Source organism: Pseudorasbora parva, chromosome 12 (genome assembly GCF_024679245.1).
Source record: "Pseudorasbora parva isolate DD20220531a chromosome 12, ASM2467924v1, whole genome shotgun sequence".
NCBI lineage: Eukaryota > Metazoa > Chordata > Actinopteri > Cypriniformes > Gobionidae > Pseudorasbora > Pseudorasbora parva.
In genome coordinates, this window is record NC_090183.1 from 29,562,443 (window position 1) to 29,584,254 (window position 21,812).

Sequence of the window (21,812 nt, forward strand, 5' to 3'; positions counted from 1 at the left end):
TTTGTAATACATATAATTCACAATGCATGTTTATAGACCATGTTCCTTCTATGCATGACACTTTTAGTCGGCATGAAATGAACAGTAACCCTAAGTATGTGGATAATTATTGTGTGTTTGCTTTGTTTGCTCATTTTTATGACGCATACAGGACTTAAACCCCTGCATTGCAAGCTTGTGTTCATCTAAATTCATTTTAGAGGGCCACACCCACATCTCAAAATCCAATCAACTCCAGACAGATAGGACCAAGTGCACATCCTACTTTCTGTTTTTCTCGATTGTCCGTTACACTCAGATGTACGTCATAACCTGGAAGAAAAAAAATGCTGCTACATCCATTTCATCTTGACTTTATATGAATGACTAAAGATTTATATTCCATTGAGAATAACATATTAAAAGCTAAAACTTCAATTTTACAGATTTTCTATTAGGTTGGCACTTGGCAGATGTCTCTCAGTTTATTAACCTGATTAATTCCTTAAAACGTGCCAGTACGGTGAGCCTGTCATAGAACAATTCTTTAATCACCATTAAATTCAATTAAATAATGTAATTAACTTCATAAGAAGTCTGTCCATTTAATTATCAAAGATAAAATAATTTACATTATTTTCAATAAGAGGGCAAATTGTTAAAATCTGTCTATTACTCTTGCACAGGATTTCTTTTCTTTTTTTAGCAAAAAATGCTCCACATAAAATCTATTTCTGAACGTTTTATGTACATTACATGCAATTATACATGTGAATCCCAAATTTGAGCACAAAGCCCAGATTATGGCATCATTTGTCCAGTAAATTGTTTAGCAAGAACTATTTAAATACTTTCCACCCCTTCAGAAATGAATCAGCCCTTTAACTGCTGCTGAACTTGTAGTGCCCTTTATAATATACAGTGACAATCCTTTAAAAACGAGTTATCTTTTATTATAAATAGTAAATAACTACTGTAAATAGTGTCACACAAGCCCTTGATCTACTGAAGTTAATCTCATTTAGACTTTCTTCATTTTTTTATCCTTCTCTCCACCCCCCTGATTTCTCCCTTTCTTTTAACTAGAGTAAATGAAGCATAGCTAAGCATTTTCTTATCCGACAAAGAAAAACTACGATGTGAACAAAGAACAGCTAACACAATAATCTTAGAAATCACAGCCACTTTAATGGTGACAGCACTAAGATGGCCATTTTTTTAAAACACAGGAACCTGATTATAGCCTTTGTCTCAGTCGGTGACAGTTATTAGGTTTTTTTTTCTTGGCTAAGTCGAGTTAGGGGGTTTGCGTGATGGGGGGCTTTATTGTAGCAGCATAAAGCCTATAATTCTTCTGCCATGAGACGTCTAAAATTACTCATTAATGTACAGTGCAGTCATTAGTAAGCGCTACATAGGGACTGACATGAAAACGACTAGCATGATGTGTCAATAGAAGATGGCATTACTGTCTATTGCAGATCTTTTGAGGCTTCTTTAGGTCCGTTGTGGTCAGTATGAGTCCAGATCGAAGCGTTTATCATTGGTTTCTGCAAACATCATGAGACAAAGGCACAACAATTACAGCAATTATAAAGTTAAAATCACAGCGTGGAGCCTCCTCGTCCCATGAGCATTGTCTGTGCTCCGTTTCCCCGTTCTTATTACACTCATTAGACTTTTCGTTAGCTCTGAGATGATAATATGCTGGGGAGGAGTAACACTCAGCTTCTGTAGTGTATGACACGAACTCTACTAACACCGTGAGAGCTCATTGAGATTCATTTAGCCATGGTGTGAAAGATCAAAGTATTTAAAACAAGCATGGGCTTGTATCTGTTAGCACACTGGTTTAGATAATTGATGCAGTTGCTTCTGTCCAGGCTAATGACCCTCAAAAAGCATCCTTCCAACTAACTGGCTAAATATCAATTTGCATATTTCTGCTACATGATCTAAATGCACTTCTTAGGCAATGCGAACATAGAACTACTGTCATAAAAAAATATCATACCACTGACTGCTTTACTGCATACATGTAAGCATCTAGTGGACACAAATTCAGAGGTCAAAAAACCTTAGTGTGCCATTTTTGGCAGGAGGAAGGGTAAAACATTGGCACAAATGCAAAAATGGAGATCGAGGTATACACATGTTTGTTAATTTTTTGTTAATTTTTGCAATCAAGGTCTAAAATTAACACTCAGATTGCATATAGTTTTTTTTAAATAGGGTCTGCTAAGAAGAAGAAATAAATCAGGATAAGTGCAAGATTGATAAACTGACTATCGCTGCTTTAAGTAACAAGGATGATTCAAATAATTCAAAACATATAAACTGTCTGACCGTTGTACGTCAGTGGAGTTCACACCAAAACCTGATGCTTTTCTATGACCAAAATTAAATATGGCAGCAGTGTTCAAAAGTTTTGGTTCAGGATGATTTATTTTTCTTTTTTTTTTGGAAAAAAATAATAATAACTTCTATTCAGCAAGGATCCATTAACTTGATCAAAAGAAACAGTACCTTTACCTTGTTAAAAACATTGTATTTCAAATCAACATTTATTAATAATAAATGTTCTTTTGAACTTTCTATTCATCACCAAATCCTGATTTTTTTTTCTTCAGTTTTCACAAAAATATTCAGCACCCAACTGTTTTCGACATTGATAATAATAAGAAATCAGCATGTTAGAATGATTTTTAAAGGATCACGTGACACTGAAGACTGGAGTAATACATGCTGAAAATTCAGCTTTACCATCACAGAATAAATTACATTTTAAAAATCAGCCTTGGTGAGCATAATAAATTTCTTTCAAAAATTATTAAAAATATATATTTTTTTAAATATCATTTTGTCCAAATGTTTTGAACAGTAATGTGGTATATTCTTCACAGTAAGCCACCAAAACTAAATCATGATGTAAAATCATGATGCTAAAAACTCTTACCAGTCATAAAAAAGTTTGGTACATTTCTCATCCAAAAATGCTGTACATTCAAATCTTCATTCTACAAATCAAAAATAAAGTGCAACCAAACATTGTCTGTTGAGCAAGCTGAGCTCCCTATGAGTGAAATCCAGAAACGTCTGTGATGTGCACTATCCCCAATATGCCTATTAACCATTGCTGCAATGTGAATGAGGATTCAGTCACTGTGACAGACACATGAAATCACTGTGGTTCTCGATAACTAGGTCTGTGGCAAAGAGCAGACGATGCAGCTCAGCCCTGGTACTGTGCTCGTTATGGCTTGTTAGGCTCTGTTCAGACTGGGTGTCGTTACCAGATGGCTGCAATATCTTAGCAGACCAAGGCTATCAGCGCCAGGCCAAGTTTGGGTCCTACGGGCTGTGCATTGACAGAGTGTCCTCCCCCCACTATCTGCCTTCAGCAGCAGAGAGCAAACGAGCCTTTCCCTGCTGCTTTACAGCATGTCAATTATCAAGCAGTCAGGCAGACGCACATGCACGCCATCACAACCACGCAGACAGACACTTTGTGATCCAACTACTGCTTTATGGCCTGTCAGCTGGCAGGTCAGAGCTACACCAACACATGTGCATACCTGTAGTTCCCAAATGCAACTATGTCAATTCTTGAGGTCAAATGACCTAGCATGAAATTTAACGGTACAGCATAGAGAGAGAGAGAGAGAGAGAGAGAGAGAGAGAGAGAGGAGAGAGAGAAGAGAGAGAGAGAGAGAGAGAGAGAGAGAGAGAGAGAGAGAGAGAGAGAGAGAGAGAGAGAGAGAGAGAGAGAGAGAGAGAGAGAGAGAGAGAGAGAGAGAGAGAGAGAGAGAGAGAGAGAGAGAGAGAGAGAGGAGATTTTGGCGTCCACCCGCTATATCTCAGCATGTCAAATTACCACTAAAAACACCCAACAAAGCTGACAGCTGGCATGCTGTAGATCTGGGTTATGTATTCTGATGAACATGCAAAAGAACAAACAGACACACTCATCTTATATATTGTGTAAAAACAGGCTTTAGATTTGTTTTTTTTGTTTAAACAATGGATCGATTGTAGTAAATAGTGACACTGTAGAGCCTTCTAAAAACAGTTTATTGTGCTTGGAGTTGTTACTCTCTTAGCATGTAGATTGAGTTTCTCAATTGGAAATGAAAATATCCATCTCACTGCTCTGCCCTGATTAAAGATGTTGCATGTTTATGCAAAAACATGACTTTTGTGTGTATCCCTTTAAACAAAATACAGAAAAAACAACAACAACTGTATTATGAAATATTATTACAATTGTGTGTGTGTGTATATATATATATATATTATATATATATATATTATATATATATATATATATATATATATATATATATATATATATATATATATATATATATATAATATATATATATATATATATATATATACATGTGTATATATATGTGTATATAAAAATATATATCAACATTATAAGTGGACCTCAGGGAATCTCATAAAATAATAATAAAACTAATTAGCATTACATAGATTTTATCTTATTCTTATTCCCTAAATAATCCTGAATGAATGACCAGAGAAATATATATATATATATATAATATAATAAAATATATATATATATATACATAATAGTAAAGCAGAGTTTTCAGTGTCACATGATCCTTTAGAAATTATTCTAATATGCTGCTTTGCTGCTCAAGAAACATTCATTATTATTATCAATGTTCAGAACTGTTTTGTTGTTTTTTTGGAAACCATAATACACTAACACTACCATTCAATGTTTTGAGGTAAATAATAATAATACTTTTATTCAGCAAGGACACATCAAATTGATCAAAATAATTATTACAAAAGATTATTATTATATTTATATTTCATTTTTTTGTTTTTACCTTTCTATTCATTAAGAATCCAGACAAAAATGTATCAGGGTTTCCCCAAAAATAAGCAGGCAAAAATGTTTTTTCACGTAAAAATAAGAACCATTTTTAATAACTGATCATTAGAATAATAACTAAGCACAGAATCAGCATATTAGAATGATATCTGAAGGATCCCGTTACACTGAAAACATTTTAAAATCTTAATGTTTCCAAACTTTTGACCAGTACTGTATGTAGGCTACTTTTATGCCTATATGTTGAAAACGTAAGATGTTGTCTTTTCACACTCAGTTAGGAGTTCCATGGATCACATAAATGCATATTTTAAATTCAAAATGACCATATTTGAGAAAAATAGTCATAAAAATAGTAGTTTGCGTCACTGGATGTTGCGGTCGATTGTTTGAAAACATTTAATGTGTTCTTTCTATTTAATTTTAATTTCAAAATTAGCTATATACACTTTTTGTACCAGGCTGTGGAGTCTGTCTCTTGTGGCCAGTCAATGAATTGCAGTTTAAGTCGTTTCGGTGTTGGCTTGAAGAGAGACCGCAGGAGGCTGCCGCTTGAGAGCACCCACCATAGGCCGATTTATAAATGATTGACTCTAATGTGACTTTGACACTTTCAAGTTCATTTTAATAAATGAGTTATAATAAATGAGTTCTAAAACCTCTACAAGTACACCCTTAGTCCAGTACTCAGGATGTATAAAATGTATTAAAAAATATTTAAATAAACATCTCAATGTTACACAAGTTATCAAACAATCAATAGGCTACTTGAAACTGTTGCTTCTTGCATATTTCATATTTCTCAACACTTTCCAAGAGAACTGCCGAGAACATTCACTGTCAGAAAAGACACAGATATGGAGCTGGTTATGTGAATGTATTCAAATGTATTCAAATGTATACATCAAAATGTATTCATTTATAAATCAAGCACTATAAAAGAGTTTTGAGGTCACAATATAGCATGTGCAAGGAACCGCATGAAAATAAGTCAAACTAATTGATTATCTGCCCCTTAATCATAATTTAAGAATTTAAGGAATAAAAGTTGTTCGCGTTAAATGCCTCTGGTGTTCATTTTAACTGGAAACTCCAAATAATTATATGTATAGGTCTGTTTTTGGAGTTTTTCAAGAATTGCAAATGTTGAAAGATCCGCCACCATTATCATAGTGCCCTAAATAAAATCTCCAGTCCACACACATACACACAACAGATCCAAAACAGATCTGAAAAACCCTAGCAAAACTTACAGAAATATAAAGTAAACGACAGTGCTATTTTCAATCCCAACCACACGGGAAAAAGATCCCCGATAATGGAGTGTTAAATGCTAGCATTTCCCAGCCTCAATATTTAAATGTTCTGCTCTTCAGCAGCCACGACTTTGGCCTTTGTCCTCCTGTGTGTTCATGTTTGAGTGTGAGAGTGTGTGTGCTCCTTCTCCAAAGCCGCCTACATTTGCCACTGCATCAATTAATGATGATCTCCTTCTGCTTTCCCAGCATCAGTCATCTGGCTGAAGTGGTTGTCGGGCCGAGCAGTAACTCCCACACTCTCCCGTAAAAAGCCCCTCTAAAGCTTCAAGTGGACAACGAGACCCCCACGCCACTATTGGATCCATTTGCGGCCCCCTCTCTCGATCTTCATCATCTGTGAGATTGAGATGCATGCTGGGAAATTGTTCTGATGCAGTGCTCATGCTGTTTGAATCATGTACAGCTGTCACCTAAATACATGCATAACCTAAATAAAGGGGTCTAAATCTTACTAAACTTTTGAGGATCAAGACATATTTCACTTTCTTTCTTTTTTTTAAATGAAAGAAAACCGAAATCCTTTTAGCTTAAATAAAAAACAAAAACAATTCCTTTTGCAAAAAACAACACTAATGCTAAAAATACATATTTTAAATTAAAGTATTTATGTCATAGTATTTGCCGTACTGCCTTTATACTTGACTATAAAAACCACGTCACTGCAAGTTTTTACTGTAATACAAACAAATTCAGAATAATTGAGAATGTCAATTTTTTGAAAAAGTACAATGTTTGTACACATTATGATAATGATTTTTTTGAGGTGACTTAATTAAATGCACTTCACAGCATTGAAAATAATGCAAAATAGGCCTAAAACATCAATAGTTGTTAAAAGGTTTAAATTTCTTTAAGCATTCTTTAAAGGGGGTCATATAATGGTACATGCTAGGGGTGTCCATGGTTAACCGATTAACCGATTAACCGTTAAAAATTGCGTAACCGAGTGAAACATTTTGCTCGGTTAAGTGGCGTCAATGACGTGCTTTGAATTTAGTTGTAATATATTTTTGCACCAATAGAGACCACCAGAGCGCTCCCAGACATTTGTGATATCCACAAGAAGAAGTCATGACCAGCTTAGTTTCTAACATGAAGCAGGCAAAGAAAAGTAGAGCGTGGGAGCACTTTAAAATTGAGAATGACGGGGCAAAAAAAAGTATTGCAATGCCATGCTTACCGCATTTTTCAGGCTATAAGTCGCTCCGGAGTATAAGTCGCATCAGTCAAAAAATGCGTCATGAAGAGGAAAATAACATAAGTCACACTGGACTGTCGCATTAGGGCAGAAGCAGAGCGGGAGCTGCGCGCGCTGTGCATAACGGATCAGAAGAAAGAAAGTTTGAAGTGAGAAACTTGTGAGGGACTAGCGAAAAGCAGACGTTACTTTAACTGTAATGAAGAAAATAAAAAAAGCTAATCGCGGACTGAAAGCAAGATGGCCAGAGCTGAAGGTACGAGTCCACAGATGCTTGAACTATCTGCCGGGAGAGGCTCAGCCGCTCGAGTCAAACGCTGTGTGAATCATTCTCGGCTGCATATTTTACTACATGCACTAATCATGCAGGCGCCCTCGTGGCCACTTGCATTGCTCATGAACTGGAGCGGGCATCTCATCCTAATTTAACGAAACTCAGCGTAGGCCTCACAGACATGAAATATATCTTAAGAAAGCTTGAAATGTCTTTTAACAATTTAAAACGAAAAGAAATAGGCTACTCTCTGATTATGTAATCCATGATGTGCATTTCTCTCTATAGGCGCGTTCACTACGGAGATGGCGGTCGTCAAATTAATAAACTAAAAATAATAACCCTGACACACACTATGGTTAACCGAGTATTAACCGCTAAGGGCCTCGGTTAACGGTTAATGAAAAACTTGAAAACGTGCAGCCCTAGTACATGCACAAGCTGATTGTATGGAAATGTGTGTTAAAAGTACCTGTACACAACCATACTATAATGATAAATATCCATCCATTTTTTTTTTTTATCTTATGTTTTCTCCTGTCTCAATTCATGCCGTTCGAACGTGTGACGTCACGGTCGGACGCCCCTCCCATAATTGCTGATTGACAGCAGCGTTTCACCTCAGACCCACCCTGAGCGAGCTCTGTCATCAACATAGTCCCCCATTGTTGATACACTGGAGCAGAATGTCGTCTAAGCGATTGTGGTGTTCTGTTCTTTGGTGTAATAATGAACACAGCAGTCATTCTGATGTTCCTAAATCTGAACCACTGAAGACGCAGTGGCTGAGTTTAGTTTTCATCAATGCTTTTATGTTTGCACAAACCGCAAAGCATTTCTCACCAGACTGCTTTATAAACGAGGGTCATTATAAAGCAGGTTTTGCTAAGAAACTGCTCCTGAATAAAGGATCTGTACCACCAGCTATTTGTGTTCCTGCTGCCCCTCCAGAAGAAGTGAGTGTAGTCTGAAAAGCTTGGACGCTTCACGATGAATGCGGCTAAAGTTTACAGGTATCAGTTAAGTTAAATTACGGCATGCTTTCTATGGATGACGTTCTCAATATAATTAATAATTCCACGTTTATAATGAACAATGCGTTATGATTATTGTGTTATTACAAACTGTGTACGCTGGTTTTAAAGTTAACGTGGACGTGGTAAGGCTACACTAAGCTTAATTATGTAGATGGTTTATAACGGTGTCTGTTACTGTCAAAAAATAAATTGTGTTGTAACAGTTATCACAATGCATAGATAACGTTACACATCACTGACAAACCGACATTGACAGAAAAAAAAGGTTTAATTGGCATTAGCTGTAACATCAATCTGTCAATAAACTAACATATACAAGTAAACACAGCATTCGTGTCTCACTACGCTAACGTTACCCGGCCAGTACATAGATGATCAAAGTGACATTACACTAACCAACCATTCGGAAACGTCCTGTTCGAGCCATAATTGTCGAATTTTGTTGGAGCTGTCATCCTGTCCCGGGTCCAACTCCAGTTCAAACTGTTACGGTTGCACAGATGTGTCCTCAGAGACTCCCACCGTGATTTTTCCCCTCTACTGTTGTCTAGGCAACAACTCCACGTGTGTTGTGTGAAAACGCCCCACAGAACTGAGGGGCGGGGTGAGCAAAGCTCATTAGCATTAAAGTCGTATCTACTGAAAAAGCTTGGTGAAAACAGAGCTGTTTTTGACCAGGTAAAATGAGTGTATTCTTACAATACAAATTTTTTATTATATTACAAAGTTTTCATTTAGACACTAAATAATCATATTAACTTGTACAAAAATGGCATTATATGACCCTTTAACATGTTTTCATGAGATCCACCCAAATTCTTAACCATGAATGTATATTCCAGTGTCAGCTGGGCAAAACATAATGCTCATCTCCCAATTTGTGATTCTTAAAGGACAACTACAGCATGACACGAAACAAGAGAGTGGGCAGCCATTTCCGGTGTATTTCCCTCATAGATCACGCGTGTCAGATAGCAGTGATTTTAACGCCTATGATTTGTCACTGTACATGCTGATGAACTGTCCGTTGGGAGTGAATCCAAACGCTCACACGGCAATTAATTTCAGGGCTGTAAATCAGTCATTTAGAAACTGGGCACCGCAAACAACAGCGAACATAACAAGAATTGAGGCGTGAAATGACAGCATGTGGGTTTCTAATGGTGTACTTCTCCTCCCTTTGGGACTTGAATTCAGCTGTTATCTGGGCTGTCTCTCTGTGTGATAAGCCACTGTTGAGAGCGATCAGTGAAGTGCTGTCACAGGCATGAGAAGAACGCTGAGATGCTGAACTGATGGCTGAGCAGTTTTATGCTATTGTCTGCATAAACATCCATATTTGAAGGATATGTATTGTACAGTGAGAGACACTGTATTATAAACAGGTTACTACATCCAGGATTGACACAGTAAAAAAACAACTGTTCAAAGGAGTATAAAGTTATACCCATTATGGCTGGGAGAAGAAAGAAAAAAATCAATGCGTTGCAATTCAGAATCAATCCTGAATAGTTAAAGAAAGAAAAATTTGATATAGATTCCGAGCTTAGTGTTTAACGGCAGATGCACAATAGCGTTGTGTGTGCTTTAGAAAAACCCATATTCTGATCCCTCATACACACGCATGCACGCGCTGCCAGTATTTTCCTTACAAATGTTCTTCGGAGGCATAATTTATGTCGTTTAGAATGCAATGGCCAGTGGGCTTATATATTACAAATATGAAACTCACTGACAGAAAGCTGGTTTCAATTTCAAATGCTCACAATGCGCTTTGTGAAGAGTGTTTGTGAAGTTGTTAAATGTACTTGGATCTCAAAATGTGTTTATGACGCAAAAATAATGTAAACGCATTCAGTTACGTCTTAAAGGAAGAGTTCACTAAAAAAATGTAATTACCATGATTTACACATCCCATCCTAGGTGTGTATATGATATTCTTCTTTTAGATGAATGCAATAGGTGTTATATTAAAATATGTCCTGGCTCTTCCAAGCATTATAATAGCAGGCAAAAATTTGAAGTCAAAAAAAGTTTATTCAACCATTATATGCTTTTTGTGCAAGTTGAATAACACAACACAACACTCTGTCCTACTCTGCTTCATACTACAGTAACGTTAATAACCTCATGCATGAACATGATTTCTGCCAAAGTCCTATTTTCCACTTTCTGTGAGGTAAAGACCACATGTCCCAAGATTCTGAGTTCAAACTTGGCATCATCAAACAACGCCTTTGTTTTGAATAGGCACCCTCTAAGTGGACAGAAAAATTTGGATGTTTCAGGCGTCCAAAGGCTTGACTTTTTACTGTGCTGAGTCAAAGTACTCTCAGAAGTGCTATTCCGCCATACATTATAGTTCTCCTTTTTAATCCGCTTAGAAATGCGACACGTTTTATTTTGTGTCATCATACTTGATCGTTCAACTATTCGTGTAACTGTATTTAAATAGGGAAACGTGGAGGTGTTTGGTCGCTTCTAACTTGATCTCTGTTTGGTACCATAGTGAATGAATCAGAATGTCACCGTGCGTCAGAGAGATTAAGTGCACGCACTGAGATGAGAGAGGTACGTATCAACTCGTTTTAGTTAAGGGAATAACATAGTTTAATATGAAAAAGCGGTGAAGTATCCCTTTAATAAGAAAAAAAGCAGATCAAGAATCATTTTGGAATCGGATCATGACTCCTAGAATCGAAATATAGATCGGATCGTGAGGTGCCTAAAGATTCCCGCCCCTGCTACCCATCTTGCCTTTTAAGAAGTTTGCAGGGTGAGAGTTTGGCTAGCTTCAAACTGGCAGAAAGCTTAATACAGGCTCAAGCTGTTGTTCTGTATAATATAATATTATATGCTATTAAGCTTCTCTGCCATTGTCATATCAGTCGTGACCAGCTTTTCTTCACCTTGTAAACGAAGTCAATGCTATAACAAAAAGCAAAAGGGACTAATCATTTAATTAGACACCTTGACATATCCGTCCCTAATTGCTACTTTTAAAAATATGCTAGGACACACAAAACTTCACAAAAGGACCTATATGATCCTCTTTCAATCACACCTAGTGAAGTAGGCCATGAAAGGCCAGAACATTGATGGCCTATCAAAAATAATTGGGCAAAATCAGCAGGGTTGTATGTGAGCCCTCATATATTATGAGATTGAATGAGGATAAAAATGTATGCAAAGAGTGGCTTTTATCAGACGGCTCCCAACGTCGTGGTCACTCAGGCAGCTTAAAAGCACTCTACACTACAGACATTTCAACTGCATTAGTCCGAAAGAAAAGTTTCAACTGACAGATCTGAGGACCTCAGCACAGATAGGATTACAATTTAACTATAGATGCTGTTAATAAATAATAATAAAAAAAAGAAAAAAAAGTTGTAAACACTTTCTTCTCAAACTTTCAACAAAAATTTAAAGAATTAATCATATCATGCCACCTCTTCTTATGCAAAATACTGTGGAATAAAGCCTGATTGTACACATAAATATATCTGAAACCTAAAGTAATGTGGTATTAAAATAAAATATAAAAAGTAGCCCTTTTTTAAAATCAGGATGATTTCTTTAATGAATACATCATGGCAAGAGAGAAACGCCTGTGCTTGATTACCAGTATGCAGATCTCCAAAAACATTTCATCCAAATGACTGATGTCAAAGGAAATGCGTGTAATTTTTTTAGATGTTTGTAGATGTTTTTCCTACCCAAGCTTAATGCGCAGAGACAACTATAAGTAAGCCTTTCTTAGGTTATTTCCCTGAAAAATATAAACACTGTGGCTCTTTAGCACTATCAAAACATTGCTATGTATTTTGTGCAGAGGAGGTTGATAATACCTGGAGAAAACCAACTGTTAACATTGTTTGAAATTATACGTTACATGCAAATTCCAAAACATAGCAATTCTTTATGTAGTTTGGCATCAATGTTAACTAGGCCTTTTGAGCTGGTGTGTGTTGAGCCGAATCAGCATAAGCTCTTTTGATCCATATGTGTCATCATTATAGGACAGTGCAGTTAAACAAAAGTCCCATTGTTTAACTTTTTCCCATGCCCACCGCATCCATTGTCATTCTGCTGCCCGTCCGGATTCCTCCAGAATTCCACCACGTAATGGATGCCCCTATTGAAACAAGTGAGCTTTTTTAGTTCTATAACTATAGAGGATGGGAAAATCCAGTGTGGCTGACGGTGGGTTCTAAGTGTTAAATTAACAGGCTTTGTTTCGTAATGCGCAGCCATTAACAACTGCTTTCAAACCGCAGAGCCAATTTGTTGCGCTCACTGATGCGAATCTTGAGTAAACTTTGCATAAGAGATGGAAGATAAATATTCCTCATTACCTAAAGAGATGAAGCAACAGCCCGGAGCAAATCCCTTTACCAGAGTGTACACCTCCACACACACTTTCTGTTGTTTTGTAATTACAGGGAAAAACGTCTCCACAAACCACTCTTACCACCTCCATTAGAAGTAGAACACAAATCAGACTTCACATGCATTATATTACTGGAAAAGCTATGCAGTCATATAAATGTGAGGGAGAGAAAGAGGAAGGTGTGATCCCTAATAGTTTTCCCAGACACTGACAATTCATTTAAATGCACTCCTGTGTATGTTTTCTTGTATTATTTTTTTCTCTGCACTTTTCTCCAACTGCTCCAAGTCAGTCCTTACACATCACTCTTGAGTGCAATATAAAGAAAGCAGCTCTCAGTACAGAAATACAAAAAACTAAACAATAAACCTCTGCAGTTTCCTAAAACACAGAAAACTAAAACACAAAAAATGAGAACTTGTAAAGAATTGCACTTGCAGGAACATTCTTATACACTACCGTTCAGAAGTTAAGCAAGGAATGTTTAATCAGTAAGACACTGAAGACTACGCTGCTGAAAAGTCAGCTTTTCCATCAATAAATGACAACCTGCTTTCATATCCAAATGTAGTAATCTATAGATAGGCTTGTGCCTGTGACAGCATTCAAATGAAGTTGGAATAATTGATCCCATTCTCCATCTTCATTTTAAAGGTCCTGTCTAATACCTTATTAGGTAGAACTATTACAAACAAAGTAGACAGTATATTAAAAAGATTTAGCGTTTGCTGTGTGGTTGATGATCCCTAATGGTGCTAGCCTAACAGAAATACATATTCATGTTTCTCTTGGTCACCTAAAAGTTGTGTTGGATTTTCTCCTGAGTGTAAAGGTTGAGAGGTCCATCTATCACTGTTTTCCATGTTTGTAGCTAGATTCTGGCGCAAATATATAGACTATAATCTCTGTGTGTACACAGCTTTTTTTTTTTTAATGGCAAGCGCTGGTGTTTTACGTTCGTTCAGCCAATCAGCGTACACTTACATCACTGGTAGTTCCTACTGTACTGCGAAAGCCCCTAATAACAGACTTTATTTGAACTGTCTATAGGCAAAATCATTTGCAATATAATTTAAAGCTGTGTCCACCCAAGCATTTTTAGGCAGCTGAAAACGGCTAGCTCTGTGTAGAAAACCTGTATTTTTTCTAATCAAACTGTTTTCAGAACTGTAATGTTACCGAAGGAACACATGAACAGAAACTTTAAAATACTGATTCTACTAGGAGTGAACCAATTGATTTTTTTGCCACTAGGTTCCCCAGGTACAGTGTGCAATTGCTGTGCATTCCATTTATGCCCACAAAAGCATCACCTGGCGGAATTGTTCTAGGCTCCTGTCTAGGGAATGTAAAGTTCACTTCGTCTCTGATACAAAAGGCTTACAGTGCCGCTGGACAGGCCACCTCCGACCTGCATGCCGTGGCCATCATGCAGGTCCATATAGGCCAAGAATAGTTGTCTGCACTAGGATAGTTCTGAGCTGTGATTGATGCAGGAACTGCACTCGGCGACTTACTTCGCTCTCAAAGGGACCAATGTTACGGCACAGGCATTGTCAACGTTGACATGGTATAGGAATGCCATTCTCTGGCTGAACTTTGCTGAGATGAGGGAAGTCGACAAAGTGCACTCTCTCTTCACCCCCATCTTACAAGGTGGCCCCCTTCATCACGGAAGCACTGACACATGGGACTGCACAAAAATGCATTTGAGAGCCTGATTGCATTGATAATAGGGCTGTGTTGAAAAAAATCGATTCACCAATTCTGAATCGATTTTCATATTAATTTCTATAGATCGATCCGTAACTCAAAGGATCGATTTAATAATAGACCTACATTTTCCCGTGAATTTTAATTTGCCACGTCATTAAATTCACGCATGCGCGTGAGGTGGAAGGACATTAAAACAACGAACATGGCAGCTTTGAAAACTCCAGAACCGCCGCGGACAGAGAATACTAGAATAGGTAAACAAACTCAAGCCGAAGCTCTCGTCACTATACCGCCGCCGCTGTGCTGAAGAAGCGCCGCAGACAGACAGAATTTTCCTCACTCTTCCTCTTCTCTCGTTACCGCGGCGGACAGAAAATACTAGAGTAAGGTAGAAGAGTGAACTCGGGCTGCTGGATATGTCAAGAACGTGGCTTACGTCACAGCCGTTCTCACTGCAGTGCGTGCTTACTGCCAAGGAAGTTGTAATGACTGCCTTGTTATGACAGCAGCATGCGCGTGCGCGTTTGCTGACCAGAGCACTCTGGAAGGGGGATTGTTCTTTACAACCATCATACTCCATTAATTTGCAGTTGAATGTCTATAATAATAGTATCAATATGTTGCATAACTACAGTCCTGTAATATTCAGGTAACAGCTGGAAAAAATGCTTTCTTTAAAAACACTTATCTAAATCTCAAAGATCGGATCGGATAATGATAATCGATTCAAGAAATTTGAATCGAAACCCAGCCCAAATTGATAATGTGAAAAGTCAGGGACGATGAAGAACAGGTCCTGTTGGTTGTACCATATTGGCCCACCCTAACTTGGTTTTCAGAGGTCTTGCTTTTTGCGGCAGACCCTCCCTGGCAAATCCCCCTGAGGAGGGACCTTCTTTGGGAGGAATGATGCACAATCTGGCACCCGCGCCTAGACCTCTAGAACTTCCATGTCTGGCCCCTGGATAGGACATGGAAGACTTGAATGAGCTATCACTCAGGCTAGAGCACCCTCTACGAGACAGGCCTATGCTTTAAAGTGGAGTCTGTTTCAAACTGATGTGCTTCCTGAAAGGAAGACCCACAGATATGCGGTCGGGTCAGTGCTTTCCTTCCTGCAGGACAGCTTTGGAGGGTGTCCCCTTTTCACCCTAAAAGTGTATGTCACCTCCATAGCATCACATCATGATTCAGAGGATGTTGAATCTTTAGAGAAGCACAACCTGATCAGGTTCCTTAGAGGCACCAGGAGAATGAATCCTCCTATGGCACACCTTATTCACTCATGATTGTATCATTGCCACAGCAAACCTGAACATGTCCCCTCTCCGGGCACTGTAATCATGTATGAAACAGCTTCATAAAGCTTTATGTGGTCTTATCAACCACAGAGCATCATTTATTATGTATTACAAAATATTCATATTAAATCATAAAGAATGTTATAGTTCGGACATAAATACAGAGGCCAAAGGAATTAACAAAATAGAGAAAAATAACATTGTCAAATGGCTTCCGCTTCAAATAACGCATATATTGACTGTGATTGTAAAAAATAAATAAAAATGTTCATTCAAAAATTATGATTTATCCAGTAATAATAAAAAAGTATTGATTATTCATTCAGACGTTTTTGTTTGTTTTTTTATTTTAAAAAAAAGTTGTGGGAGAATTGTGATCTCTGTTTGAAACAGATTCTCAATATTTTCCAGAATCATGCAGCTCTACTGTATAAGTCATATAATTTAACCCAAGAACTTGGGTAATTCGTATGTTGAATTAGCCAAAGAGTGTAAACACACTGGCTCTGTGATGCTATCAAAACATTGCTCTGTTTGTTTAAGCCGCCCAAAGATGTCTAATATACCCGGAGAGAGCTATCAGTTATCTATTCTTCTGCATGGCAGTTAGTCGGCTGACATATGCAACTTAAAAGCTTGAATTTATTCATTATTTTTTATTTAAAATCCAAAAGTTGTTACTGGACATGGCTCATCAGAATTGCCATTCTCTATGTTTACACTTTCATAGAAGTCAGGTTAACATACTACATTTAAACAGCATTTTATTCAACTCATTCATTCATATTTATAAAGCCTAGTACTTTAGATTTAGCTCACACAAGTGGCAAACATTTAAACATAGGTTATAGCCTAAAATCACAAACATTTTAAATTAGAAACTTACAACAGGCTATTCAAAATCAGTCGACTCTCGTCTTTTCTTTCGTTTTTTAAACCCTTTTAAAAGAAATCCTGCAGGTCATAAAGAACTTTGTTTTCCGCCTCAAAGAAAGGACAAGAGCTATCCATTAAAGCACTTTTTTTTTAACCTAAATGCCAGGTAAGGTGTCATTTCGTTGCTTTACTTGAGAAAAAAGCCATGTGTTGACTTTGAAACTGCTGCAGACGCACCGGACTGCTGGAACGGACTGACGGACAACATCCGTGTGCTGTGTGAAAGCTGTAATCCATTAACACGGGCAAGGAAAAAAATAGGCCCAGCATACACACTGCAAACGGAGTATGTTTGAAACGGGCGTTAGGCTACCTGAGGCAAAAAGCCTCATGATGACTTTGAAACAGAGTAGAATTATAAATAATATTAAAATAATATGCATCTATGGTAAAATTACTAAATGTTCGCTATTTTAAATGTTTTATTTTAATGCAAACATTTTGCTGTCACTTTAATTCAGCGCATCCAGCACAGCAAAAAATAGACTCGGCTGCGGAAACGATCACCGCACTACTCTGTTCGCAATGCTCCAGGAACGGTTCGCCGGCCCGCGTCCACATGAATTGTGACAGCTGTAATCCGTTAACATGGGTACGAAAAAAATACGCACAGCATACGCACTGCAAACAGAGTTTGTGTGAAATGGCCGTCACTTGCAGCAGCGCTCCGGTCTTAACACTCTGAAAGCTGCCACAGTTAAAACCAATGCAAGGAGACTGTGCATCAACTTGATAGCACAACAACTCTTTGCCTACTTCTGTCCAACTTCTTTTCGGCTATTTATGGTAGCTGGATATATATGATTGTTGCGTCTAAACATGAATACGGTTATTGATAAATCGAGTTGTTGTTCTTATCATTATTTAGCGGGGCTTAGGAACATTTTGGGGTAGCTTCAGTCCCCCAAAAATAGGCCTAACGACATCCCTGATGTTATTTACATCCCTTGAAAAAAATCTAAACACAACACACCTGCAGATCTTTGTAAGATGTGTACCATCATTTATCTCCAGAGGAAAAAGTTCCTAATTTATATAATCAGCATTCCACAGACTGAAAATACCACACTGAAGAAGAGCTGCCTCCCTTTCCAGACAATCCAAACATTTATAAAGCTGGAGCGCCTGCAGCTGCTAAAGGAGAAAGCTGTCCACCAGCATTGTTTGGCATTTAAAGGCATGAGGGAGATTCATGTGCACACAAGTGACTTTTAACCTCTCTGAGGTTTCAGGAATATAAGTACTGAGTGTGAAAAGCAAATCTGAGCTGATTTTTATTAAACTGAGCTTGTCAGGGTGATGTAATATGTCTTTTTTTTGGTAGGTTAATAACATGGAGTCAGAGCATATGATGACCTCCATATCATTGTTATTTTAATTCAATAAAACTAAAACAAAACTTAAGTGAACTCTGTTCCTCATATAAAGCAATTGTTTGACTTTAAAAAATGTGGACTTAATCACTCGTATGGATTAGTTTTATGATTTCTTTATGAACTTTTTGAGGCAATAAAGTGGTAAATTACATGGATTGTCACTTCTTAAGGGACAGAAATCTCTTAGATTTCATTAAAAGACCTTCCTTTGAATTTCAAAGATTTACAAAATTCTGTGGGTTTGGAATGACACGAGGGTGAGTAAATAACAGAATTTTCTTTTTTGGGTGAACTAACCCTTTAGAGATAAAAATTTTCCATGTTCTTCCCAAGACACACTTTACAGTTACCTCACTGTGTTACTTCGTAGATTGAAAAGACCTAACAAAGATTTAGCCATGTTGGACATGACATCTCTGAGATCAGTAACAAATACAGACTTGTGTTTCTAAGAACGCGCGTTTGAAATGAGAGCTTGCCACTATTGTCACTATTTTTGTTTTGGAAGGCTGCTCTTCCCTGGCAGGCCTTAAAAGCATATGTTCAGATAATTTAGCCTAGGAACATTCATAACGCAGTACGATGCAACTATAACATGAGCAAGAAGGGGGAGGTGTGTAATTCCTTTACTGTAAACCTCCAGCATTGGAATATCAGAGCATATTTCAATTCTGGGCTGTAAGCCAAATGAGACAAAAATTATTTTCAGTAGGATCCCCCCCATCTTCAACATCTTATAAGCTGTCATTCTTTCTTCCGTTTCTGATTGCTTTCTCTACCTACAGTCTCCATCAATATTTCCTTGCCTTTCCTCATTCCCTCTCTTGGCATTTCCTTCTCTTTTTTTTACTCTCCATAGCTCTTCAACATAAACTCAACTCAAATCGAAAGAGCAGGTCATATACCATGAATCACACTTTTTTAAATGGTTCAACTGGTTTCAGGCCAGTATTGAAGAGCAAAAGTAGCATTCCACCTCCTACAGGCATGCTGGACTCTGATCCTTGACATCAGAGCCTCTGCTGGGGTGCTGGCAGGAGGTGACAAGCCCTGAACGGCTGGAGGATGAGATCATCGCGGTGTTTCACCTTTATCCCTAGATACTGCTAATTAGAGCATGTGGGAATGTTTGCCATGCTGCCAGGGGTTTTAGGCACTGACGACATTTAGCAGGCCAGAATCCCGGTATTACATGAAGGTGCAGGTTGATAATCAGCCTTAGGTTTAGCACTGGACTGTGCAAAATACCCATGAGTAAAATATGCAGCTGTAATTACAGTAATCATGCAGCGGAGGTTCATACCAACAATGGGCACGCGTGGCTTGCCTACGGCTGAAGTGTGTGTGTGTGTGTATATATGTATATGTATGTATATATGTATGTATGTATGTATAAATATATCAGTCTTGAAACTTGTATATTATATTCATTCATTACACACAGACTGATATATTTCAAATTTTTGTTTCTTTTAATTTTGATGATTATAACTGACAACTAAGGAAAATCCCCAAATCAGTATCTCTGAAAATTAGAATATTACTTAAGACCAATACAAAGAAAGGATTTTTAGAAATCTTGGCGATCAGCCTGTGGCACTGCTCAGGTTTTATGAGAGCCCAGGTTGCTCTGATAATGGCCTTCAGCTCTTCTGAATGGCTGGGTCTGGCATATCGTATCTTCTTCTTCACAATACCCCATAGATTTTCTATGGGGTTTAAGGTCAGGCGAGTTTGCTGGCCAATGAAGAACAGGGATACCACGGTCCTTAAAGCTACACTGTGTGATATTTTCCCCCATCTAGCGGTGAAAAGGTATTTGACAATCCAGTGAATAATAGTTTCTGTTCCTCTCAATTCTGATTTCGTTTTAACTCCTACAGTGGCCGATTTAGTCCAAGATTAACATGGCAATCCCCCTCTTCACATTCGACACGGTGCCATCGAGTGTTAAAACACAAAAGGCGAAGCTTGAATTTACGGGTATGTCCCTCTTTGGCTAATGTACTTTCAAGATGGAGGGGCAACATGGCGACCGGCATTCGAACCCCTCACCCGTATGTATTTTCAATGGCATATTATAAACTTACGAGAATACTTTATTACTTGAAAGAAAGAAATATACATTAATGAGCACATATATTTTTGAAAGAACTAAGTGTTTTTAGTTAAGAATAAACTAAAAAAGTTACACAGTGTAGTTTTAAACCAGGTACTGGTTTCTTTGGCACTCTGTGGAGGTGCCAAGTCCAATTGGAAAATGAAATCTGCATCTCCATAAAGTTGGTCAGCAGCATGAAGTGCTCTAAAACTTCCTGGTATATGGCTGCATTAACCTTGGACCTCAGAAAACACAGTGGACCAACACCAGCAGATAACATGGCACCCCTGTGGAAACTTTACACTGGACCTCAAGCAACATAGATTGTGTGCCTCTCCTCTCTTCCTCCAGACTCTGGGACCCTGATTTCCAAAGAAAATGCAAAATGTACTCTCATCAGAGAACATAAGTTTGGACCACTCCGCAGCAGTCCAGTCCCTTTTGCCTTTAGCCCAGGCGACACGATTCTGACGCTGTCTGTTGTTCAAGAGTGGCTTGACGCAAGGAATGCGACAGCTGAAACCCATCTCTTGCATACGTCTGTGTGTAGTGGTTCTTGAAGCACTGACTCCAGCTGCAGTCCATTCTTTGTGAATCTCCCTCACATTTTTGAATGGGTTTTGTTTCACAATCTTCTACAGGGTGCAGTTATGCCTGTTGCTTGAACACTTTTTTTTCTACCATATTTTTTCCCTCCCTTCAACTCTATTAATGTGGTTGGACATAGCGCTCTGTCAACAGCCAGCCTCTTTTGCATTGACCTTTTGTGTCTAGCCCTCCTTGTGCAATGTGTCAGTGGTCATCTTTTGGACAACTGCGTAGCCTATAGAAATAGACTGAGAAACCAACCTAAAGGCTTTGCAGGTGTTTTGATTTAATTAGCTGATTAGAGTGTGGCACCAGGTTTCTTCAATATTGAACCTTTTCATAATTTTCCAATTTTCTGAGATACTGAATTTGGGATTGTCAGTTATAATCATCAAAATATTATATATATATATATACATATATATATATATATATATATATATATATATATATATATATATATATATATATATATATATATACACATACATACATACATACATACATACCATACATACCATACATACATATATATATTGCAAATAAGAGTTGGAAATGGGACAGCTCTAAGAACAGTTAAAATTATTTGATCCATATTGATTCGTTGACAAATAAAGTTAAGTTAGTTAAGTAGTTAACAAACAAGTAAAAATTCTTCTAAATAATTAATTAATCTGTTAATGTTAATTTCAACATTTATTAATACATTATTAAAATCAAAAGTTGT

At 37.6% G+C, this 21,812-nt stretch overlaps 1 protein-coding gene across 2 annotated transcripts in view; it reads right to left on the reverse strand.

Moving 5' to 3' along the window:
• Nucleotides 1-21,812, reverse strand: part of raver2 (ribonucleoprotein, PTB-binding 2) — an 88,029-nt gene that overhangs the window by 49,276 nt on the left and 16,941 nt on the right. The window lies entirely within an intron of this gene.